The sequence below is a fragment of the Gobius niger genome, assembly GCF_951799975.1.
Source record: "Gobius niger genome assembly, chromosome: 9".
In the NCBI taxonomy this organism is placed as follows: Eukaryota; Metazoa; Chordata; class Actinopteri; order Gobiiformes; family Gobiidae; genus Gobius; species Gobius niger.
In genome coordinates, this window is record NC_136860.1 from 8,745,428 (window position 1) to 8,767,802 (window position 22,375).

Genomic DNA, 22,375 nt, shown 5'->3' on the forward strand with positions numbered 1-22,375 from the left:
ACTGGTTGTCCACAGGGGAGCGTATTGTCGCCGGTATTGTTCAGTCTTTTTACAAATGAATTTAAAATCAATGACACTCAATTCAAATAGTTAAAATACGCAATTCATATTCGCTTTTGCCTCTGACTCTGAACCCTCTGAACCCTCAGTTTGAGCTTCTGAACTCTAGGAGGCGGTACAGAGTCCCACTGGCTGAAAAGTCTGTGTCTAAGAAGTCTTTTGTCTCCTGTGGGAATTCTGAATGACGCAGCGACCTGAACACAATCGCGACAGAAATGGACTGAGCTGTTATTTTTTCAGTTTTATTTATATTTTTCTTATGTATTTTTCCACTGGGTACGTTCGTATTGTCCCTTGTCTTGTGTTTTTATATGTCGGTGAGCCAGAGGTGAATTTCTACCTCGGTAGACAATACAAACCTATTCTATTCTAATGTGTGAATGAGGAATAGGTGAATGGCCTGACTTCTCACCCCCATTTTCTTTTTTTTATGTAAATATACTGTTGAAGAAAGCCATATGTTTTCCTTTCACATGTAGGGGAGTAAAGTAAAGTGCTCAGAAGAGTGGCGTTTTCTACTCTCCGGCGTGACGCTGTTATTGTTGTTTTGGTTTTAAAAGCGTCCTAAATCACAACCTGCGCCGCGCTAATCTCTCTTCCTCCCCTTTTAACATTCTTTCAACCCTCCCTCCCCCCCCGCCGCGGGCCCCGAGCGCCCTGTTATCTGCAGCTAAAGCGGTCATTTCACATCTGCAAACACCTATAATTACCAGGCACCATATTACTGCAGCTCTCCCCGGTCCTCGGCACTGACGGCGCTCCCCCAAAGCCGCGGATCAAACCGGTGTGTTCCGCGTATCAGCGGCCGCGGCGCCCGGTCCAGACAATCCCACCCCGAAGGAGATCAGGATGTGATTCCAGCTTTTTTAAGGCCACACGCTGCAGGTGAATAGGGGGAGAAAACAATCATTTAGAGATATCCTTTGCTGTGGATTACTGATGTGAATATGAGGGGCATAGTAAACAAATGTAACTCTGTAGTGCAGGGTCTGGGGGGTCTTTCTCTGGGGGCCACATTATTGTTCCTGACTTTGGCTATAACATAGAATTGTATGACTCAGACCAAAATGCCTCATTGTGAAGTAGAGATGACTCGCCTGCACTGTCGTCCCCACGACTATATCCACAAGGTCAACACTTGATTCAGGCACATATTTGTTTCACTGCAGTGGTTTGCAAAAATAGTAGTCAAGTCTTCACACTTTGTTTTAGTTTCCATTTATTTTCATTTTCAAATAAAACATTATTTAATGTGACCAAAGTAATAACTTCTTACACTTGTATTGTGCTTTACAAGCCTGTGTCACAAGTTTCTCAAAGTACTGTAGTCATTATTCATTCTCTCCACACTCTGTGGTGGTTAAGCTTCATTTACCACGTGGTTATAATGTGTTTATATTCTGATCTCTTATGTAAGTGCCCTCTGCTGGACACCTGTGGAATTATCTTTTATTTATTCTAATTGGCCCCTAGTGGCTGGAATGAGTAAACTGGTTATTTAGTAAAAATATCCTAACTCCGCACAGGAATGGGCTAGAGACTTACTTTTTTTTTGACATACATGTGCTCTACAAGCCGGGGGCCGGATTAAATCATCTTGCGGGCCGGATTTGGCCTGCGGGCCGTAGTTTGAGGACCCCTGCTGTAGTGTATTCAGTCGGAACACCGTATAGTCTCACTAGCCACAATGCCATTGATTATCACAAATGAGCTCCCTGCAGCCACTTACTGATATGGAAGAGTATTACATGGTTACTCTGCCGATCAGTACAGGGCACAGACATTCGAAACTGTACATTATTTGCGGATAGTAATGAATTTATTAAAAGAAAAAAAAACAACTAGGTGAAATTGCATAATTTCCCAAGGCACACCAGACAACAACTCACGGCACACAGTGGTTGAGTAACACTGCTTTAACCAGTTTTAGTCAGTCTCATAATAAAAAGTAATTAAGTATTATTTAAACAAATTCATTTCGCTAAGTACTGAAAGGTTGACGTATGAAGCTTTTGTCAGATTACACCACAATAAGCAAAAGTATCATTGTGAACACGACTTTTCCCAGAAGTGCCCGCTCCTCATCGCTTTCAGATTTTGTATTAACAGCGCAGTCTGACACATTTGTTCATCAACATGCTTTCTGCATCATGCGGTACTTACTTAGGAACAAACTGTCCTGATTAAAGTCGCTCACATTATGGAGCTATGAAGCGCAGACTGGACCCCATTATCCACAGCACAGGGCGAGATAAGTTGGACTTCTGTGGGGATTTGTGCTCATTTTACCGACAATGCTTCGTAAACAAGGACTTATTGGACAGCGGAAAAATACACAGTTTAGCTGCTTTTCCACATGCGGCTCTTTCACCCGCTTTGTCGAGCTTTTCCATAACAAAGGCCAGGGCCAAACCGGTCTGACCAGGTATAGACTTTGGGACCGACCTCTGGCTGTGGCCAAAGCGCACCAGCCTGTGTCTGATGTGACATGAACAGACGCTGACCTCTGATTGGCACCAAGTGAGTGGACCGCCCTCACTATTGACATACTGGTCATACGGATTTAATATTTTACACCATCATACCGCTGTTAGCCTGGTTTTACCATACCCTCGTACTCATTGTGTTTCATACAAGGGTTAACTCTGTCATAACTCTATCATGACTCTATCATGACTCTATCATAGCTCTATCATAACTGTCATATCTTTATCATGACTCTATCATAACTCTATCATAACTCTGTCATATCTCTATCATGACTCTATCATGACTCTATCATAACTCTATCATATCTCTATCATAACTGTCATATCTTTATCATGACTCTATCATAACTCTATCATAACTCTATCATAACTCTATCATAGCTCTATCATAACTCTGTCATATCTCTATCATGACTCTGTCATGACTCTATCATAACTCTATCATAACTCTATCATGACTCTATCATGACTCTATCATGACTCTATCATAACTCTATCATGACTCTATCATAACTCTATCATAACTCTGTCATATCTTTATCATGACTCTATCATAACTCTATCATAACTCTGTCATATCTCTATCATGACTCTATCATAACTCTATCATAACTCTATCATAACTCTGTCATATCTCTATCATGACTCTATCATGACTCTATCATAACTCTATCATGACTCTATCATAACTCTATCATAACTCTGTCATATCTTTATCATGACTCTATCATAACTCTATCATAACTCTATCATAACTCTGTCATATCTCTATCATGACTCTATCATAACTCTATCATATCTTTTTTCATGATGATTTCCACTTTAGGCTTATTAAATGCTTATTCAACAGTATTTTAAAAGGAAAGTACTGTATTTTTACAATATGTATAACATATTAAATTATTTTTGGGTTGTGGCTTGTCATCCTGGGGTGATGGCGGGCCCCAACACCAAACCAGTTGAGAACTACTGGCTTAGGGGGAGGGCTGAGTCCATTCTGCGGGCTTTGCTGGTGGTCAAAGTACAGTGTTGAGAAAAAGTAAGTACACCGTTTGGAATTTATCACATTTCTGCCTAAATTGGTCACGGAACATAACGTCTGATATGGTCAATAACTGCTTTTCTGTAGTAGCAGATTACAACAATCAGGATGAATCTTGGACCATTCCTCTTTGCAAAACTGCTGCAGTTCAGCCAGATTCAGGTGATGTACTTACTTATTCCACACTGTCCTCTGAATGTTTACATGTTAGTTTAAGCAGACACAGTCTAATCATTCCTGTGATTTTGTTGAAGATCAGACCACATTTAGTGACCAATTTAGGCAGAAATGTGAAAAATTCCAAACAGTGTACTCACTTTTTCTCGCCACTGTGCTTGTTTCCATCACTTCTTGTTAAATATGACTCAAATAAATGTGAAGTTGCTCAGACAAATCAGTTAAGTGAAAGTACACGACGGAGACAAACCTTCTTCCTAGATTTGACCTTGTGGTATTGACCGCACATTTGCGCCCCCTATTGCTCTGGAGTGTGAATACTTTTTTGCTCCATAGCCAGGAGTGGAGAGGATTATATTCAAGCTTTTAGCATCGAAAGAAGTCATGACAATGCTCGTGATGTCAGGTAAACACTGAAATCAGTCACGCAGCTCACACTGGAGCCGATCGGAGCGTTGGAAATCACAGATGCCCCGGAGGCGCACACCTGCTCGCTCTCTCATCCCGTCAGTGTAATCTTTAAACGCCGCTGAGCTGTTCCACATGCGAACAGGCACGTGCACACGCTATCAATTTAGAGGAAGCGAGAAACAAATGACTGCACCTGAGAGCGGAGAGGCTGGCGCTTCAATCTGGGGGTTTATGTTACATTTTTTCATGTCTAATTCCCAGCCTGCTTTATTGAGCTTTGGACAGCAAGGAAACGGGCAAAAAGAATGTTCCCGTAGAAGCAGAGGTGGGTCGTACATGTACTTGAGGTAGTAATTTTTTGAAGTAATTGTTCCCACGCTTTGAACCATATGGCTTATACAACGATACGGCTAGTTGATAGGTTTTTACTGTCATGCTGAATAATGGGCCTGCATTAAAATCACATTAAAAGACAGAGCACTACACAAGTGCTTTAATATGAGGGAGTCTAAAGAACTCCGACGTGAGGAAGACGCAATAACAGCTCCAAATCCAAACAAAGTTGTGGAGACGATGAGACGAGAGGTCAGGCGGTTCCGTTCGGTCATTCCCCTCTCGCCTGCACAATAAGTGGGACAGGTGCAAACCCTATGGCCGTCTTCCTCCAGCTCTGTGTGTGGTGTTTACTGCACACCGGGACGGGGGGAGCCGTAAACACGCTGTAATGTGGCTTCAGGAGCAAAATAAATGCGATTAATTCCCTCACCGCTGAAATATTATTAAGCAAATGGTGGGTTAAAGTCGTCTACAGCCTCGAGCGATTTCACCACCGACCCAACACCAGGAAACCCCCGGGATCGTGTGCACAGACATCACGAGGAGGGCGGCTCTGCACACGACCCGAGGAGTGGACGGGGCCTTCCTGTGTGGAGTTTGAATGTTCTCCCTGTGTCTGCGTAGGTTTCCTATGGGTACTCCGGTTTCCCCTATCACTAAAACATGTACAAAGTGTGTTTGAGAGTGTGAGTGTTTGCATGCACAAGGCCCATATATGTTCATTAACTCATTGACTGCCAGCCATTTTCAAATCAGAGAGCTCCCCACTGCCAGAGGTTTTTCAGGATTTTGACTCAAGACCCACAGAAAATGTAGGTCCAGGTCTATGTCAACACGAAACCCACCAAAAGAAAGATTAGACTCTCCTTTCATCTAAAAAAAAGTTTGTTTGTACCTCTTTCCATTCTTTAGTAATCGTCCATAGAAAATAGGTGAAATCACCCAAAATGCTGTTTTCTGACCAAAAAGCTGAGAAACTGAAAGAGCAATGCTGCCACCTAGTGACTCAATAAAAGAACTTGTAGTTCTTTTATTGAGTCACTAGGTGGCAGCACTAGGCAGCACAACTAACATTTTAACACCAGACATGCTCAAGGCTTTGCTGCAGCTGTTCCCATTGAAAAACCTAATTGACGTCTATAGATGTCATTGGCAGTCAATGAGTTAACATGCACTGTCCCAAACAAATAAACAAATAAAAACACTCCAGTATTTCCAGTGCTGATGATTGGTATGTGTCGGTAGTAACGGAATACATTTATGATACATGTTTTAAATACTGCAAATTCCAGACTATTGAAAACACCTGATAAGCTGCACCAACTAAATTAAAAGAGAAAAAAGAAAAAGTACATATATAATACAAATACTGTCTACAAGCCGCAGGTGTCCATGTTGTAGCATGGTGGGGTGTGGACAGGTTATGTGCACGGCGTACGAGCAGCACCACAGACAAGAGTCCCTCCTCTGATGGTCTCTGTGTCGCGCCGGTATCAAAGCGCTGGCCTCTCCAATGCTTCAGTCGAAGTACGAAAAAGGACTGAACTACGGGACAACTCTGATATCTCAGCCCGAATTTCTGCTCGGGCAAGAGGTCTAAAAGCTACGTTTGTAAAGCTTGTTTAGGCCGCGTGGTTCAGAGCGTGTGAAAATTGTGGAAATTACAGTACTCGTTTTGAGTAACTGTATTCAGGTTACTCTTTCATTTTTAAGAGTATTTATAATACAATTACTTTCTTAGAATCAAGGAGATACAATACGGTACCCAATCATAAAATCTTAACTTCAACAATAAAACACAATCGAAATGATCAGAGCAAAGTTTGATCTCTGGGTGGGCCAACAAGTGTAAGCAAGTATTATGCCTAAATATAATGCTAATTAATTCATTATATATAAGCCACATTTGTGCATAGATATAAAGCAAATAAATGTAAAAGTATTCTCAGTGTTCAGAATACAGTACTCTGATTGGACAAAGTAACGGAATACGTTACAAAATACAATTTTAGACAAGTATTCAGTATTCTGTAACTAAATACAATTTCAACATGCGACAAATAAGGCACTAATTTATAGTAGCCCAGTTATCAGTATTTTGGGATTTTTATATTTAATTCCCAGCCTGATTTATTCAGCTTTGAAGACAAAAAACAAGCCAAAATTTGAGTTTTTACAGATTTAGCTTATTCACAAACTAATCCCTTATAAATCCCTTATATGAAAACCTAAAATGGCAGAAAACTTGCAATACATTTTTCCCTCATATTTATATCAGTATTCTTCAACAAAAGTTTCAAATTGATATCTCTACATTTATTTATTTTCCCTATGGGCCTTTATGCCGTTCCCCAGCTCAAAGACAAAAAGCCACCAGTCTGCGTTAGCGTTACTGCCGTATACGCCGCTGACAGGAGCTGAATATCTCCAGTCACAAGGCAAAGGCAGTCTTGTTTGTTAGCACGAGCGTAGCCCCCCCCCTCCCCCCCGGAGCCGGCCCGAGCCAAAGCCAGTGCCAGGCTGATCCTCCCGACCCGTCTGAGCGTCCTATCCAAACGCATCGGATCACGGGGGACGGCTGAAGACGTGACGCCGGCTGAAAAAGTGTCGACAAGGATTTGGACAGAGATTTGTTGTGTTGGAGGGAGGATGATGTTCTTTCTTTTTTTGGAAAGCGCGGATTCTGGCTTTTCGGGAGTTGAGTTAGTGACGTTTGAACTCAGCAGTGATGGAATTTTCGGCTCTATGTGGTCGCAGAAGAACCATTTCGGGGCCAAAAGAGCCGGCTCATTTTTGTATTTTTAACAGCTATTACGTTTTATCCATTTACTTAATATTAACAGTCAAAATCCTGTGTTTGTGTTTTCCAGTGGGGCCCCTTAACACCTCTGCAGTGGGGCCCCAGTCCCCTTGCAGCCTGTGTCAGCTCCGCCCCATTGCAAAGTATCGCCGCATGTGATCATACAGCTTACTCCAGTATAGTTTACTTTTGACACTGATTTTCTCCGTTTTTTAATATAAGATCATGAACGTTGGCGACGCTGGGCAAGATTTTAGTCGCCAGCTTGGTCTATGGCACTCTGCTGTTACATACATATTATATATTTTAACTGATGGGATTCCGTTCAGATTCACCTCAAGGTTCTTTTTTTGTAACCCAGTGTAGGTAGAAGGTGTTTTTGGAACAAAGGGACCCCAGATTTCCCAAAATGAACTGGCACGATGAAGCACTTAACGGAATATGCCACCGTTTTTACACACTGAGATATGTTCTCACCTGAGCTTAGACGAGTTGATGCGTACCTGTCTGGTCTCTGTGCGTGCGCTCACTCACGCAAATGTTGTTAGCATTAGCCTCCTCCAGCATAGGTATAGCTCCAAACTGGGGTGAAGTAAGAAGCAACCAAGCTGTTCCACCTTTTCCCTATTTAAATACAATTATGTGAGTCTTTTACACGATTCAAGTATAGTCACACAAAATTAAACATGTGGATTTTCTAAGTGGATAAAAAGGGGAACTATATTGTAAGGCGTAATAATACCTTTTGAGCACTTTGAAGTGCTCCTATGTTATTATGTTACTATGTTAGCGTCTAACTTCACCCCAGTCCGGTGCCCTTCAGGATACAATTTAAAATCCTCCTGTTGGTTTTTAAATCACTGAATCACTGAGTATCTGTCTGAAATGTTGACTTTGTATTTTCCTGTGGGAGCCCTGCGGTCATGTGACCAACAGCTTTAAACCTGTCCCCGCTCTAAGAAAAAAACCTGAGGTGACAGAGCGTTTGCGGTCGCTGGAGCCAAACTTTGGAACAAGCTCCCTTTGAGCATTCCATCAGCCTTTTAAGTCACTCTTAAAAACACGCCTCTCTCTCTCTCTCTCTCTCTCTCTCTCTCTCTCTCTCTCTCTCTCTCTCTCTCTCTCTCTCTCTCTCTCTCTCTCTCTCTCTCTCTCTCTCTCTATATATATATATATATATATATATATATATATATATATATATATATATATATATATATGAGGGGAGAGCACGCTGGCGTGACTGTCGCCGCTTCTCCCCCGCCTAAATATGCTAGTATGTGTTGTTTTAATAGTTTTTATCACACACAATGGCTTTTTATGCAATGTTTAAGTGACTCGTACTAAGGGACAGACTGTGTTGAGCCCTTTTCCTACCTGCTGACAACTCTTCACGTGAGCAACCTGTCGCAAACGGCCTGGTCTCGAACCCGCTGCTGGATCTACCGTCTCACTGCCGGTGTTTCAAGGTGGTTCCCCGTGGATCGTCTTCGCCGGCATCAGCTAACTCCGGCAGCACAGCTACCAACCCACTCGGCAACATGTTGCTCAGACACACGTCGACGCGACTCCAGGCCTTGAACACTCACTCTCCTGCTCCGGTGGGCGCCGTTGCGCAACTGGGAATCTCTCGCCGTGTACTCTGGTCGCCGGCTCGCTCTGTCGAAGGCTCAATACGTCATCAGAGCGCCGACAGCATCAGACAAATTGAAGCTCTAGCGAGCGGGACTGGTGAAAATCCCGGAGTGGATCCTAACATTCCCTGCCCCACACCGCTGAACCGGGCGTGGAAGGGTGGGAAATCTGGAGTGGATTTTCGAGTCCTCCGTCCACTGGCAAAATTTAAACCCTCCTCCCACATTAAGCTCGTTCTGTTAAATGCCCAGTCACTCACTAACAAAGCCTCCCTGCTTCATTCCCACATTCTGGATAACAGGATTGACCTCATGTGTGTTACCGAAACCTGGCACAGGCCTGAACAATACTCAGTGTTAAATGAGGCGTGTCCTGCTGGTTATACTTACCTGGAGAAGGCTCGCACCACTGGTAGGGGAGGGGGCCTGGCTGTGATACATCAGGCCGACCTCCGAGTGACCCCACTCCCAGTGCCAAGTACATCTTCTTTTGAGTGCCTGGCATTCAAGTGTGGGCATCCCGTCCAGGTGACAGTTATTTTAATTTACCGGCCACCTAAACAAAATCCCCACTTTCTCGCGGGAGATAAATGACCTGCTTATGTCATTTTGCTCAACGACAACGAACGTCCTCATTTTGGGAGATTTTAATATTCATGTTGACACCCCAACTGGCCACTTGGTGGCGGACTTCCTCCAAATGCTTGACTGCCTTGACCTAAAACAGCACGTTGATATGCCCACACACTCAAGAGGTCACACGCTGGACTTGGTGATAACAGACTCTCTTCCAATAAAGAGCCTCCAAGTGTACGACTTGGGTGTGTCAGATCACTGCGCTGTTTCAGTGGAATTACCAATGTGCTCATCTCAGACCAAAAACACCCGCCAAATTTGCTTCAGGAGTCTAAACAAAATTGACCACACTGCTCTGTCTGCAGATCTTAAAAATCTGTCTGCAGACTTCTCCTCTGCCGAAGAGGGCCTGGAATATTACAACACAAGTTTGCACAGCATTTTGAATACCCACGCCCCAGTCAAAACAAGATCTGTCACTTACCCACGTTCAGCGCCGTGGTTTACATCAGAATTAAGAAAAGTGAAAGCGACTGGACGGTCTCTTGAAAGACGCTATGTTAAATCAGGCCTTACTGTGCATAAAATTGCATATCGGGACCATCAGAAACATTATTCCGCCTTGCTATCAAAAGCCAAATCTACCTACCACTCCAGAATAATCAATAAAAATCCAGGCAACTCTAAACAGCTCTTTGCAACTGTAAACCAGCTTTTAAGTCCGAAAACACCCCCTGTCATCTGTGAAACAGAAGCTCAGTGCAATAATTTCAGTGACTTTTTTACACTTAAAGTGGACACCATCCGTGGACCTCTTGCTCACATTACTCGCCTGCCCTTATTGTCTTCTGCCCCTGAAAACACCCTGGCGGACTTTGAAGCGGTGAAGGTGCAGGAGGTTGAAACTACCATCCGCAAAATGAAACCTTGTACTTGTGCCACTGATCCACTTCCCACCATTCTGTTAAAATCCAACATCTCAGAACTTAGCCCGCTCATTACCAAAATTATTAACTGTTCACTTCACTCCGGCCATGTCCCCTCCGCACTCAAAACTGCACTGATAAAACCCCATCTTAAAAAACACAACCTGAATCATGACGACCTGTCCAGCTACAGGCCCATCTCCAACCTTCCATTCCTCTCGAAGGTGTTGGAGAGGACTGTAGCTGGCCAGCTTCACGACCACCTGCGCGAAAATTCGCTGTACGAGAAATTTCAATCCGGCTTCCGTTCTGCTCACAGTACCGAGACAGCCCTGGTCAGGGTCACCAATGACAATGACCTCCTGATGACCTCTGACCAGGGCTCCCCCTCACTTCTCATTCTTCTGGATCTAACAGCAGCCTTTGATACGGTCGATCACAACATCCTTCTCCACCGCCTGCAACATAGCATTGGTCTGTCCGGTACAGTTATCTCCTGGTTCAAATCATTCCTGGCGGGTAGAGTTGAGTATGTGGCCCTGGGGGATGCCAGGTCACGGCCCCGCACTGTCACCTGCGGGGTCCCTCAAGGGTCTGTCCTTGGCCCGACCCTGTTTAACATCTACATGCTCCCACTGGGCCATATCATCGGCAAGCATGGAATCTCCTTCCACTGCTATGCCGATGATACTCAGCTCTACCTGCGCACTGACTCCGTCTCAACATCAACCCCACAAACAGCTCTGGCAGCCTGCCTGGAGGAGACAAGGGCATGGATGGCAGAAAACTTCCTACAATTAAACAACTCCAAAACTGAAGCCATTCTTATCGGGACCCCCCACCAACTCAAATCCTCCCCTATCTCTGACATTTCATTCTCTGGAATCACCCTCCCCCTTTCCTCCACTGTACGTAACCTGGGAGTCATTTTTGACCCTCTTTTGTCATTTGAACGCCACATACAAAATCTCTGCAGAATCTCCTTTTTCCATCTCAAAAACATTTCCAAACTCCGCCCCAGTCTCTCCCCCTCTGACGCTGAAACACTAGTTCATGCCTTTGTCTCCTCCAGGCTGGACTACTGCAATGCCCTCCTCGTCGGGATCCCGGCAAAAAGTCTTCAAAAACTTCAATACATTCAGAACGCCGCGGCCAGGATCCTGACGAGGACACCAAAGCACCAGCACATCACCCCAGCCCTCCGTGACCTCCACTGGCTCCCGATCGGTCAACGCATCAACTACAAAATCTGCCTGCTCACCTATCAATGCATCCATGGACACGCCCCGGACTATCTCACTGAACTCCTCACCCCTCCGCCCATAACCAGAACACTCAGGTCCACAGACACCAACCTTCTCTCCGTCCCCAGAACAAAGCTCCGGACAATGGGTGACAGAGCGTTCCAGGTGGCTGCTCCTAAACTGTGGAACGCCCTACCACCACACCTGAGGGCCCCACAGTCTCTGGAGACTTTCAGAAGAGGACTCAAGACTTTTCTGTACCCTTTTTAACATTTTTATCCTCAACTGTTGTGTGCTTTTATTATGCTTTTATTATTTTATTATTGCCAGTTTTTACTTGTGCTGTAGCACTTTGAGATTCCATGTAAAGTGCTTTACAAATTAAAGGTATTATTATTATTATTATATATATATACTGTATATGTCTATCGCTGAAACATGTACAACACTATGGGCAGTGTCAACGGTATTTTAAATGTGCTTTATAAATAAACTTTGACCTTGACCATGACCTGTTTGGAGCTATACCTATGCTGGGAGAGGCTAAATGCTAGCAACATTTGCGTGACTGAGCGCACGCGCAAAGACCAGACATACTCATGAACTCGTCTAAGCTCAGGTAAGAACATATGTCAGTGTGTAAAAACTGTGTCCTTTAAAGTAAAGGCCATTTATTCCTTTAAATGGCCTTTCCTTTAATGGCCAAGCCGACATGTTTAGACAAGCTGCTCAGAAAGCGTGTGTCAGTGGACTCAGTTGGTGAGCCGGTGGAGAAAAGAAAGAGGAGCATGATGCAACAACAGCAACCACCCTGCAGACACTCTCAGACAAGAGTCCTCTCCGTGATGCAACGCTGACATGGTGGACAAACGACCTCCTGAACCTAAGACTGCAGAGTAAACCTTGTTAACGGGCACTTTTTATTGATTACTATTATTGTCCGTCTTCAGTTCACACTCCGCATGGGCCCATTACTGTGAACAATTAAGCTCGAAACAGCGAATTGTAACTGTAACGCCGTCGTCTCCATCAAAGCTCCGTCATTTGTTAACACTTAAAAAGTCTTGTCGCTCGCATCGTATCCGCGCATTTCGCGTCATTCATCACAACTGATTACATCCACAGAGCGCATCGTAAATGTCAAGAGTAATTACATCCGGCAGCCGGAGCGCAGAGAGGCCGACGTCAGTCTGTTGGCTGATGTGATTCGGCGGGACAGGGATCTATAGACGCTAGTATGTGTGTGAGGCGCTGGTCATTACGTCAGTGGATCATGAACAGTCCTTGTTGACAGAGTGCCAGATCAGGGGATGACTCGGGGAGTTCACGCATGACGACTGGCAATGGCGAGAGAGGCCACGCTCAGACAGCTGAAGCCATAACCTATGACCTCTTTCTGAACCAAGCACAGCGAGTTTACAGAGTTTACAGCCTATGGCCCTTTTAGTTGCTTTTTGTAAAGTGTGATGTGAGAAATGTGACGAAAACGTGAAGAAAATGTGACCAAAACTTGACAAAAATGTGACGAAAACGAAAAGGTGACAAAAACGCAGTGTTAGAGTGCGTGTGTTGGAGTTACAGTACCCATTATTGTGATATCGAGCACGGTAACTAGTTAGTTTGTCAAAATCATTAACGCATTTCGTGGTGAAGAGGGAGCTGAGTCGGGGGCAAAGCTCTCGATTTACTGATCGATCTACTTTCCCACCCTCACCTATGGTCATGAGATTTGTGTACTGACCAAAAGGACAAGATCGCAAATACAAGCGGCCGAAATGAGTTTCCTTCGCAGGGTGGCTGGGCGCACCCTTCGAGATCGGGTGAGGAGCTCGGAGTAGAGTCGCTGCTCCTTCATGTCAAAAGGAGCAGCTGAGGTGGCTCGGGCATCTGTTCCGGATGCCTCCTGGTCGCCTCTCGCAGGAGGTGTTCCAGGCATGTCCTAGTGGGACAAGGCCTCGTGGAAGGCCCAGGACACGCTGGTGGGACTATGTCGCCTCGGGGTCCCCCCAGAACTGCTGGAGGTGGTGTGCGTCTCTGCTGAGACTGCTGCCCCCGCGACCCGACCCCAGATAAAGCGGAAGAAGATGGATGGATGGATTAACGTGTTTATTGTTACGGTGATTTCAAAAGGTTCGTCACTCATTAATGCCCACCTTCCTAAATAGATTACTGTATTACAGTTTCCGTGCTGGACCTAAAAGGTGCAGGTGACGCACCAGAGTGCTGCGCTCACGTGTAAATGATTGAACCATGGCGGCAGTCGAGGACAGTCCAGGCGTGGGATTTCGCTCATGGAAATTTGCACATTACTTTTTCTTTCTGACGGAGAAGGACAAGAAAATTGTGGTGAGATGTAATCTCTGTGGAGGTTCTAAAACTCTACCACATCAAAGACAAGCAATTCTAATCTGATGAAACATCTTCAGAAACAACATGCATCGATTAAGCTGGTTGAAAAAGAACCCAAGGTGGTGATACTGACTCCACTGACGCCACTCCAGCTAAGCAACGAAAGCTTGATTTTACACAGCCTGTCACGGATACAGCTGCACAGGCTGATTACCAGGTATGTTGTGGAAGACATGAAACCTATTTCAACAGTTGAGTCCCCTGCTCTCAGAGAACTGGTAATCCATATACCTGTGTGAGGGAGAGCTGCGTCTGCACCGTGCAGAAATACATTTTCTCAATACCAACACCAAGACTCTGCTTACATGGAGTCGGAACTCAAAATTAGTTTTAATGTTTTAGAACATGTCTCAACAACAGCAGAAAAATAAAATATATAATAGAGCTTTTCTCTGTGTGACGGCGTACTGGATAAATCCACAAATATGAAACACGAAAAAGCAGCGCTGGCTTGCAGGCGATTTATGGGCCGGCACACCTACGACAGTACTGCAGGTGAGCTGGACAACACTGCCCACACTAGAATCCCTGAGGACCAAGACACTGGAACTAAAAAATGGTCTGCACATCCTTGTTGGGCCACCAGATGCAGTTGTCCAGGTATGAGATTGTATACAAGTGTCAGGTTATACTATACTTATACTATTTTGTGTTTATCTTTAAATAACACTAAATTGTGCTGTTATGGGTGTATAGGTTATGCACGATTGATCTGTACCATACAAGTGTGTGTTGTTATAGTTTGAGATAGGCTACTTAATCCCAATAAACACATTAAATAAAAACAACATATAGTAAAATACCTGCACGATATTCACAAATTTAAATACATTCTATATAAAATGACGCCACACTCTTAATGTTTAATTCATTTGCTGTTGAAACAATCTCATTCAATAATGTATTTGCACTCAAAACCAGGTTTGCACAGGTCCTTGGATGTGAAGATGCTTTCCTGGCTGCTGTGACACCGAAATTCAAGCTTCGTTGGTTATATGACCAGGAGTGTACGGACCTGGCAGAGGTACGTCTGCTGGCAGAGTCTCGAAAACTTCTCCCAGAGCAAGAGCAGCTACAACCAGGTCCCAGCACCACAGACACACCACAGCCACTGCAGGGAGGATGAGTTCTGAGGACACCTATGCTGAAGCTGAAGCAGCAGAGCACCTCACAAGCAGACACAGTCCCTACATTTAAGACTAGGCTCAAAACGTACCTCTTCGAATTAGCTTATGATCAGGTCAGTTAGGTAAAGCTCTGACCCACAGCCTGAAGTAAAGCTGCCTTAGGAGGAGCACTGTGGGAAGTACGGTCCACTCAGCGCTGTCCTCTTCTTCTGACTGCAGACTTTGTCTTATCATGATACAATATTTAATTTATCTGTAGTCTGTTCATCACTATTCACATGGTGTCTCCTGTCCCACTCCCCCTCGGGAGTGCCTGTCTAGATCGAACGGAGGAACCTGGGTGAACGGAGGAACCCTGCATTCTGGAATCTGAGGACTGGACGGTCTGTGATCTTGGCCCGTCTGCTGAGGGATCCTTCGGCCCTGGGTCTCTATAGCCTGTCTGTCCATGGGAGTGGATTTCTCCTTCTGTGGTTCTCCCCATGGTTTCTCTTTTCTCCTGCCAGGTTTTTGAGTTTTTCCCTGCCGTGCTGGAGAGTCTAAGGACGGGGGACGCCCTCGCCGCTCGTCACTAGCTCCTATTGGACATTATATTTGCCTGGATTCACCTGAACTTTTAATTGTCATATTTATTGCTCTGTTTTATTGCCTTAATGTTTGGTGCAGCCCTGTGAGGCGACTTCTGTTGTGATATTGGGCTATACAAAACCATTAAACTTGAAACATCAGGATGGACACTCTGAAGAGTTTTCCAATGATAAAGAATCTCTCTCTTAAACTAAATGCTCGAGAGCCCCAGTTGGAAGGCTTTTCAGTCTGAACAGGCTGTCTGATCGCAAGTTGGAGAAGCTTCTCCTCTTCAGGTACAATTGTTGGTTTGAGAGCAACTAATGCTGGTTAACTCTGATATGATACTGTCATGTTTCCCCCAATGGTGCTTCTGCAAGGTCAAGTAGGCCAATATATCCAAGTGAAACATCCAAATGTGTGACTAAAACTACAGAAGCACTTTATCCACCATGATTTATTTCACCAGTTGTTTTATTGATCTATATCTATAAATCTATTTATGGAGAAAATATTATTTTGGTTAAACATTGACTTTGTGTGAAGCTGAAAATACATTTTTATTATTCATTCAGTTTCTCTTAGTGAGGCTGAAGATGAAGATGAGGTCTCCAGTTGGTGCAGTTCAGCTGTTTTGAGCTAAGTTTACAAGGAATGGATGAACCTCACTGTGTTTATGTTGAATCAGTTTTGCACTATTACTGATTCCTGCAGCTCCTAAATGATCTGAGGCACAGCTTAAAGTATACCTCAAACATAAATAAACATAAATAAACCTATCAATAGAAATGACACATTAAGGCGAGACACTGCAGGTGAATAGGGAAAAAAAATAAATGTAGTGATATCAATTTGAAACTTTTGCTGAACATTACAGATATAAATATGAGAAGAAAATGTATTGCATTTTTTCTGTCATTTTATGTTTTCACATAAAAATAAGGCATTTTGAGCATTAAAATGGCCAAAATGGCCTATATTTTGGGCAATGAAATCAAAATAATGAATTGAGCCAGATTCAAATGTATGGTTTTATTTTATTGACATACTAGCTGAGACCGGGCCTCGCTAGTCTCCACATTTGATATTCTGAGATTATGAGTGATTACAAAGAAATGTCCAACCGGTCACACAGTTCAGCTGTAGAGCAGTGGTTCCCAACCCATTCCAAAAACTATGGCCACTATAAATGTGTGAAATAATGCATGCTAAAAATAATTTCAAACAATCTGCAATTGGAGTGTTTGATGCACCCGTACTCTTTTCTTATATACTACATCGACAATATGTTCGCTAAACTCAGGGAATAGGATTCAAGAGACAGTGGAATAATTATGGATGAATATTAGGGGTTCAGCTCTAACGGTTTGGTTCACGGTGCAGGACCCGTGGTTTGGTCCATCACGGTAATAATAAGTAGGTTTTGAACTGAAATAGCCTAATGATCGTTGTTAGACAGTATTTATAACTTTACAATAAAATTGGCAATGCGTTCAAAGCTGCTTTAGAATCAAATGTACCTCTGGGCTCACAATACGTGAAAAACAAATGGTACAGCAGCAAAAAAAAAAAGAAAAAAACTACGCAGTGCAGGCCATGCGCTCGTTAAGTTGTAGTTTAATTTTCGCTTTTACTCACACGGAGGATAAATCAGTCGGAGCAGCGCGTTTGATTAGAGGCTTTTGGGCAATGTTTTGCGTGTACTGTTTTTCGGAGACAAAGCTGTAGAGACGGAATACTGCCTGGATCTATAATGAACCACAGCCTCGGTCACTGCAGGAGAGACTTAAACAAAGACGCGCAGATGTCTTTTGGAGGATGTAACTGTACCTGGTCGGAGCGTCTGCAGGTTAGCGGTGAGTGACGATGACACACATCGCCCTGTTTGGATGCGCGCGCGCACACATACACGCGCACACGCACACACACACCGCCCTGTATGGATGCGCGCACACGCACGGCAGTCAGATGTCATGCACTCGCGTTGTTGTGACGGCGGGGTGTCCTCGGACAGCAGCACCGCGGTCCATATGGACCCGTGGCCAATGCCCGCGGCTGGTGGGACCGTCACGTGGGGGCCGGCCGCGGATATAGCGCTTTTCCAGACGCTCAAAGTTGCTGAACAATTATGCGCACATCAGCCCCCACCACCAACCACTCACAAACTCACTACTGTCGCCAGGCTTCCTGGTGTTCCCAAACGGTCTCCCATCCCAGTCCTAACCAGGCCCGTCCCTGCTTAGCTTCAAAGTCGGTATGGGAAATAAACATGGCGGCACCCAGGCGGCGGCCATTGAGATAGCGTTTTCTATAATAGATTAGTAACTAAGATTTTTTCAGAGGGGATTTTGGATATTTTGTTTAGTTTTTCAATAAACTAATCATCAGTGAAAAAATCTGTAAAAACTCAAATTTCGCCTGTTTTTTTGGTTTCAAAGCTGAATAAATCAGGCTAGGAATTAGATATTAAAAAATCCTTCTGAAAAAACCTTCAAAATATTGTTAGGTCTCAGACTGGAAAGTTTGGAGTCTGTGGGAGCTCCTATAAGGGCTCACTCGCTGCCCGAGTGCGGCTTCTCTCATTCAGAGAAAACCAGCCCTGAAGTTTTGTAGCGAGTGCGCATGCTCGGCCCGTTCTCCGACTTTTCCGCACCAGCGTCTCGTAGGAGGAAAAATACCATATTTGGGTGAAAGCGTCATCACGAGGACCCTTAGCAGGACACGTGGATGTAAAATCTGTCAATATTTATGAATGAATACCCGCGGGAAAAACTGACTTTCTACGCGGCGCAGCAGCTACTTCCGGGTTGCCCCCACCTCGCAGGTGACAAAACATCATAAAATAAACATCATGCGGGGTGAGTTTTGTCATTTTTATACTCTGACATGAAAACTAAGATGTAAAGGGAGAAAAATAGAAATAAATCTCCACTTCGACCACTGCGTGAAAAATCAATACTTTCACCTGCCGTGTCTCGCCTTAAACAGATAATATCATTTCTTATTTGGTTCCATCATTCATTTGCACTCACACTAGGGCCTACTACAATGCCACTCTGGCCTATAAACTCCAGTCAAGAAGCTTTTAGATTTGGGTAAAGCCGAACTGTGGAAAATGTGCTCGGTTAAGGCGGGGGTTAAGAGGTTGCCACATATTCTAGTCTTTTTTTTTTTCCAAAGGGATTTTAGTCTTTGCCTGATGTATTGAGCTTTGAATTACAAAAAGCCATTTCTTTTTCACAATTCAAACAAGATCTTAAATCTTTAATAAGTGCAAGTGAAGAATATCCAGTTGTTTCTTTCCCCCTTGGGCCTTTCCCGTCCTACTTCTCTCTGCTCCAAAGGTTTTTGTTTTCACGATCCAAACAGGGGGGAAAAAACGAAGCCGGCGTTGTGTTTTGAGTCACGGCCTTCTTCAAACTCCACCAACCACAGCATCAGCGGGAACAATAAAAGAGCACTTTTAATCAGGCGCTGCTGTTTTTCCCAGATAACAATGTTTATGATGCCGGCGATAACTGCAAATCTACTTTTAATGTTGGTCATAAGAAAGCAAAACAATTAGCTCTTTCACTGCCGTTCAGGGGAGACACGGCAGGTACAACGCAGTACTCCCCATTTCTGCTTTGATTCTCTCAACATGCGCTTTCACCTGGAAATGGAACAGCCTGAGCTGCACTATAGTCAGGGGCCGTTTCCCCACACTATACAAGATCCCAGTCTTGTCCTTAACTCATTGACTGCCAGCCATTTTCAAATCAGAGACCTCCCCACTGCCAGAGGTTTTTCAGGATTTTCAATGTTTTTTCAAGACCCACAGAAAATTTAGGTCTAAGTCTATAAGTCAACACGAAACCCACCAAAAGAAAGATTAGACTCTCTTCTTTCATCTAAAAAAAAAGTTAGTTTGTGCCTCCTTCCATTCTTTAGTAATCGTCCGTAGAAAATAAGTGAAATCACCCAAAATGCTGTTTTCTGACTAAAAAGCTGAGAAAATGAAAGAGCAATGCTGCTGCCTAGTGACTCAATAAAATGTTATTGAGTCACTAGGTGGCAGCACTAGGCAGCACAACTAAGATTTTAACACCAGACATGCTCAAGGCTTTGCTGCAGCTGTTCCCATTGAAAAATCTAATTGACGTCTATAGACGTCATTGGCAGTCAATGAGTTAACAATAATGTGTGATATAGGGTTATATATATGGGGGGTCACTTCATTCTGAAGTGGGGGTCGCAAGATGATTTTGAAACAATAGAATAGAACTTTGATATACTTTGGATATTTTTGTGAAATTAAGCCAAATGTCATCATCATACAGTCTCCAAACGAACATCATTAAACCTGGTTTTAAATGTTTTGCACCTTAAATTGTTATAAACTTTAATTATATTTTACAGAAGGGGTCCCGAGTCGTTGGTTGAGTGATTTTGGGGGTTGCGGCTTGAAAACTGTAGGAACCCCTGACTTAAAGTGATAGTTTATTTAAATAGATTGTCTATTTTACAGTGGGGAAAAAATAGAAGGAGAAGAATGAGGAGAATGAGGAGAAAGACAATAAGAGGAGAAGGAGAAGAAGGGGAGGGAGAAGAAGGGATAAAGGGAAAATGGGAGATGGCCTAGAAAAGGAAGAGGGAGAAGAAGGAAGGAGAAGGGGAAGAAGAAGAGTGGAAGAAGGAGAAGAAGAAGAGGGGAAGACACCAAAGCACAAGGAATGCAGGGAAGGAAGGGAGTTCAGCTTCTTCATTGCCTGGTGGATAAAACTGTTATTCAGTCGACTGGACCTGGCCCCGGGGATGTGTTTGAAAACGTCCATAATTGGCATAGCCAGGTAAAAATGAATACAAAATGTTGCCGTGTGAAGGGCCCGGTGCTAATGTTGAGCCCACACTGAAGAAAACACCAAAGTACAAAGTCCACTCTCCACTTTTTAATGTCAGGTTCTGAATTCCTGTACATTTACTTTTCATGAGGAAACTTGCCCTGACACTGATTGCATCTGACGGCATCAATTAGTTGCAACTTCTCTCTCACTCCACCCAAAAATGACCGCACGATCAAACTGACCCAAATACTCCGAAATTCACCCATAAAATGTTGATGATCACGGAGGGACGGGCTGGACGGGCTGGACGGAGGTGGGATCGCAGCTGGCAGGAATTCACAGAGCAACTTGTGACTAATGTTTGGAACGGAGCGAATGAAATCAGCAGTGTCCGCGGACTTTTTACCGGCCCGTGTAAGTGGATTGACCTATATTTCACAACGATGACAAATGGTGACGCCGGGACGCTGCTGCAATAACTGGATGATAGGTCAGTGTGTCTCCGGGGGAACTGTACCGGAGTAACGGTCCAGGCAGAGAGAGGGCTGAACGCTCCCTCACAGCTCCACTCCTCTGTTTGACTCATTTACCCAGGATGCACCTGTGGATCCTCTGATGCATTGGAGAGCTGAAGATTACCCATAATGCACTGCAAACTTTATTTTTTTACTTCCTTTTTCCCCAAAACTTTCGCAATTTGGCAATGGAACCACCTAAATATGTTTGTACTCACTATAAACCTCCATGTTTGTGTGGAAAAAAGTTCAAACAGTGAGACATCCAAACAGCTTTCATTCATGAAACAGTTGTTTTTGTTAGCATAGACTGATATTTTATCATGGGATTTGACACGCTCGCTCTGGAGGCGCCTCAGAGGTAGTCCACGGTAGAGTGCGGGTCGAGCCGAAACCCGCGGTCAACCAGCGGTGCCCGCGGATTGGGTCGGGTACCTCAAAATTACGGCAAACTTCGGGTGCGGGTGGGTCGGGTTACAAAGCACACTTTTTTTGTTTTGTCCTTATATTGTTGGCTTACTACATGCAGTGCATTCTTATCCATAAATGCCACAAAAGTCGACTGTGTTTAGTTGAATGTTCAGTTTTAAGGGGTAAACGTATCATTAGCATGTTATGTTTAGATGTCACCTGACCTATCGCTTCTGTATGACTTTGATCACCGTTACAAAAGCGTCACAATAGCCGTGCCCAAGCACATAATGACACGCACATGTGATGAAAGTAAGGTAAAACTAAAATAAAAGACACAGCATCTTACTCACCTGAGGAGGGCAACTACTCAGCGTCAGGTAAAAGCTGCTCCACTTCAGTCCAAACCCCATTTATTTTGACAGAAAGACTCGTCCATGACGTGGTGGAAGTAAAGCCTCATGATAGTTTCTGCTCCTTGTTTCCTGATAAGTCCGTTCGCGATTTCAAAGGTTCCTCAGCGGTGCAGTAAGTAGCAAAACAAAGCATCAAGTGCTAATTCTCCTGTAAACTCACGGTCACGTGACGCGCTCCCGTTTGAGTGATATCCAGCTGCAGCGTGACTCATGCAGCAGTTTTTTAATGTGCGCGGGTCGGGTCGGCAAACTGAGAGGCTTTTCTCCGGGTCGGGTGGGTCGGGTTTAAATTACAGCGGGTCGGGTTGGTGCGGGTCAGAAAAAAAGCCGACCCGCGCATCTCTAGTCCACGGCAACAAAGCTTCTATTGAAGATACCTGGCTATTGAGAGACAGCCAATGACTGCATGTGT

The 22,375-nt window shown here is 44.2% G+C and overlaps 1 long non-coding RNA gene across 1 annotated transcript in view; it reads right to left on the bottom strand.

The window, feature by feature from the left end:
* Nucleotides 1-5,235: 5,235 nt before the first annotated feature.
* The window catches only part of LOC306967831, a 168,983-nt gene continuing 151,843 nt past the window's right edge, over nucleotides 5,236-22,375 (bottom strand). Inside the window, exons 2-3 of the long non-coding RNA XR_013793215.1 lie at nucleotides 19,565-19,629; nucleotides 5,236-5,275 (exon numbers count right to left, since the gene is read on the bottom strand). This is a non-coding gene — a long non-coding RNA (uncharacterized lncRNA). The remainder of the gene's footprint in view (nucleotides 5,276-19,564; nucleotides 19,630-22,375) is intronic.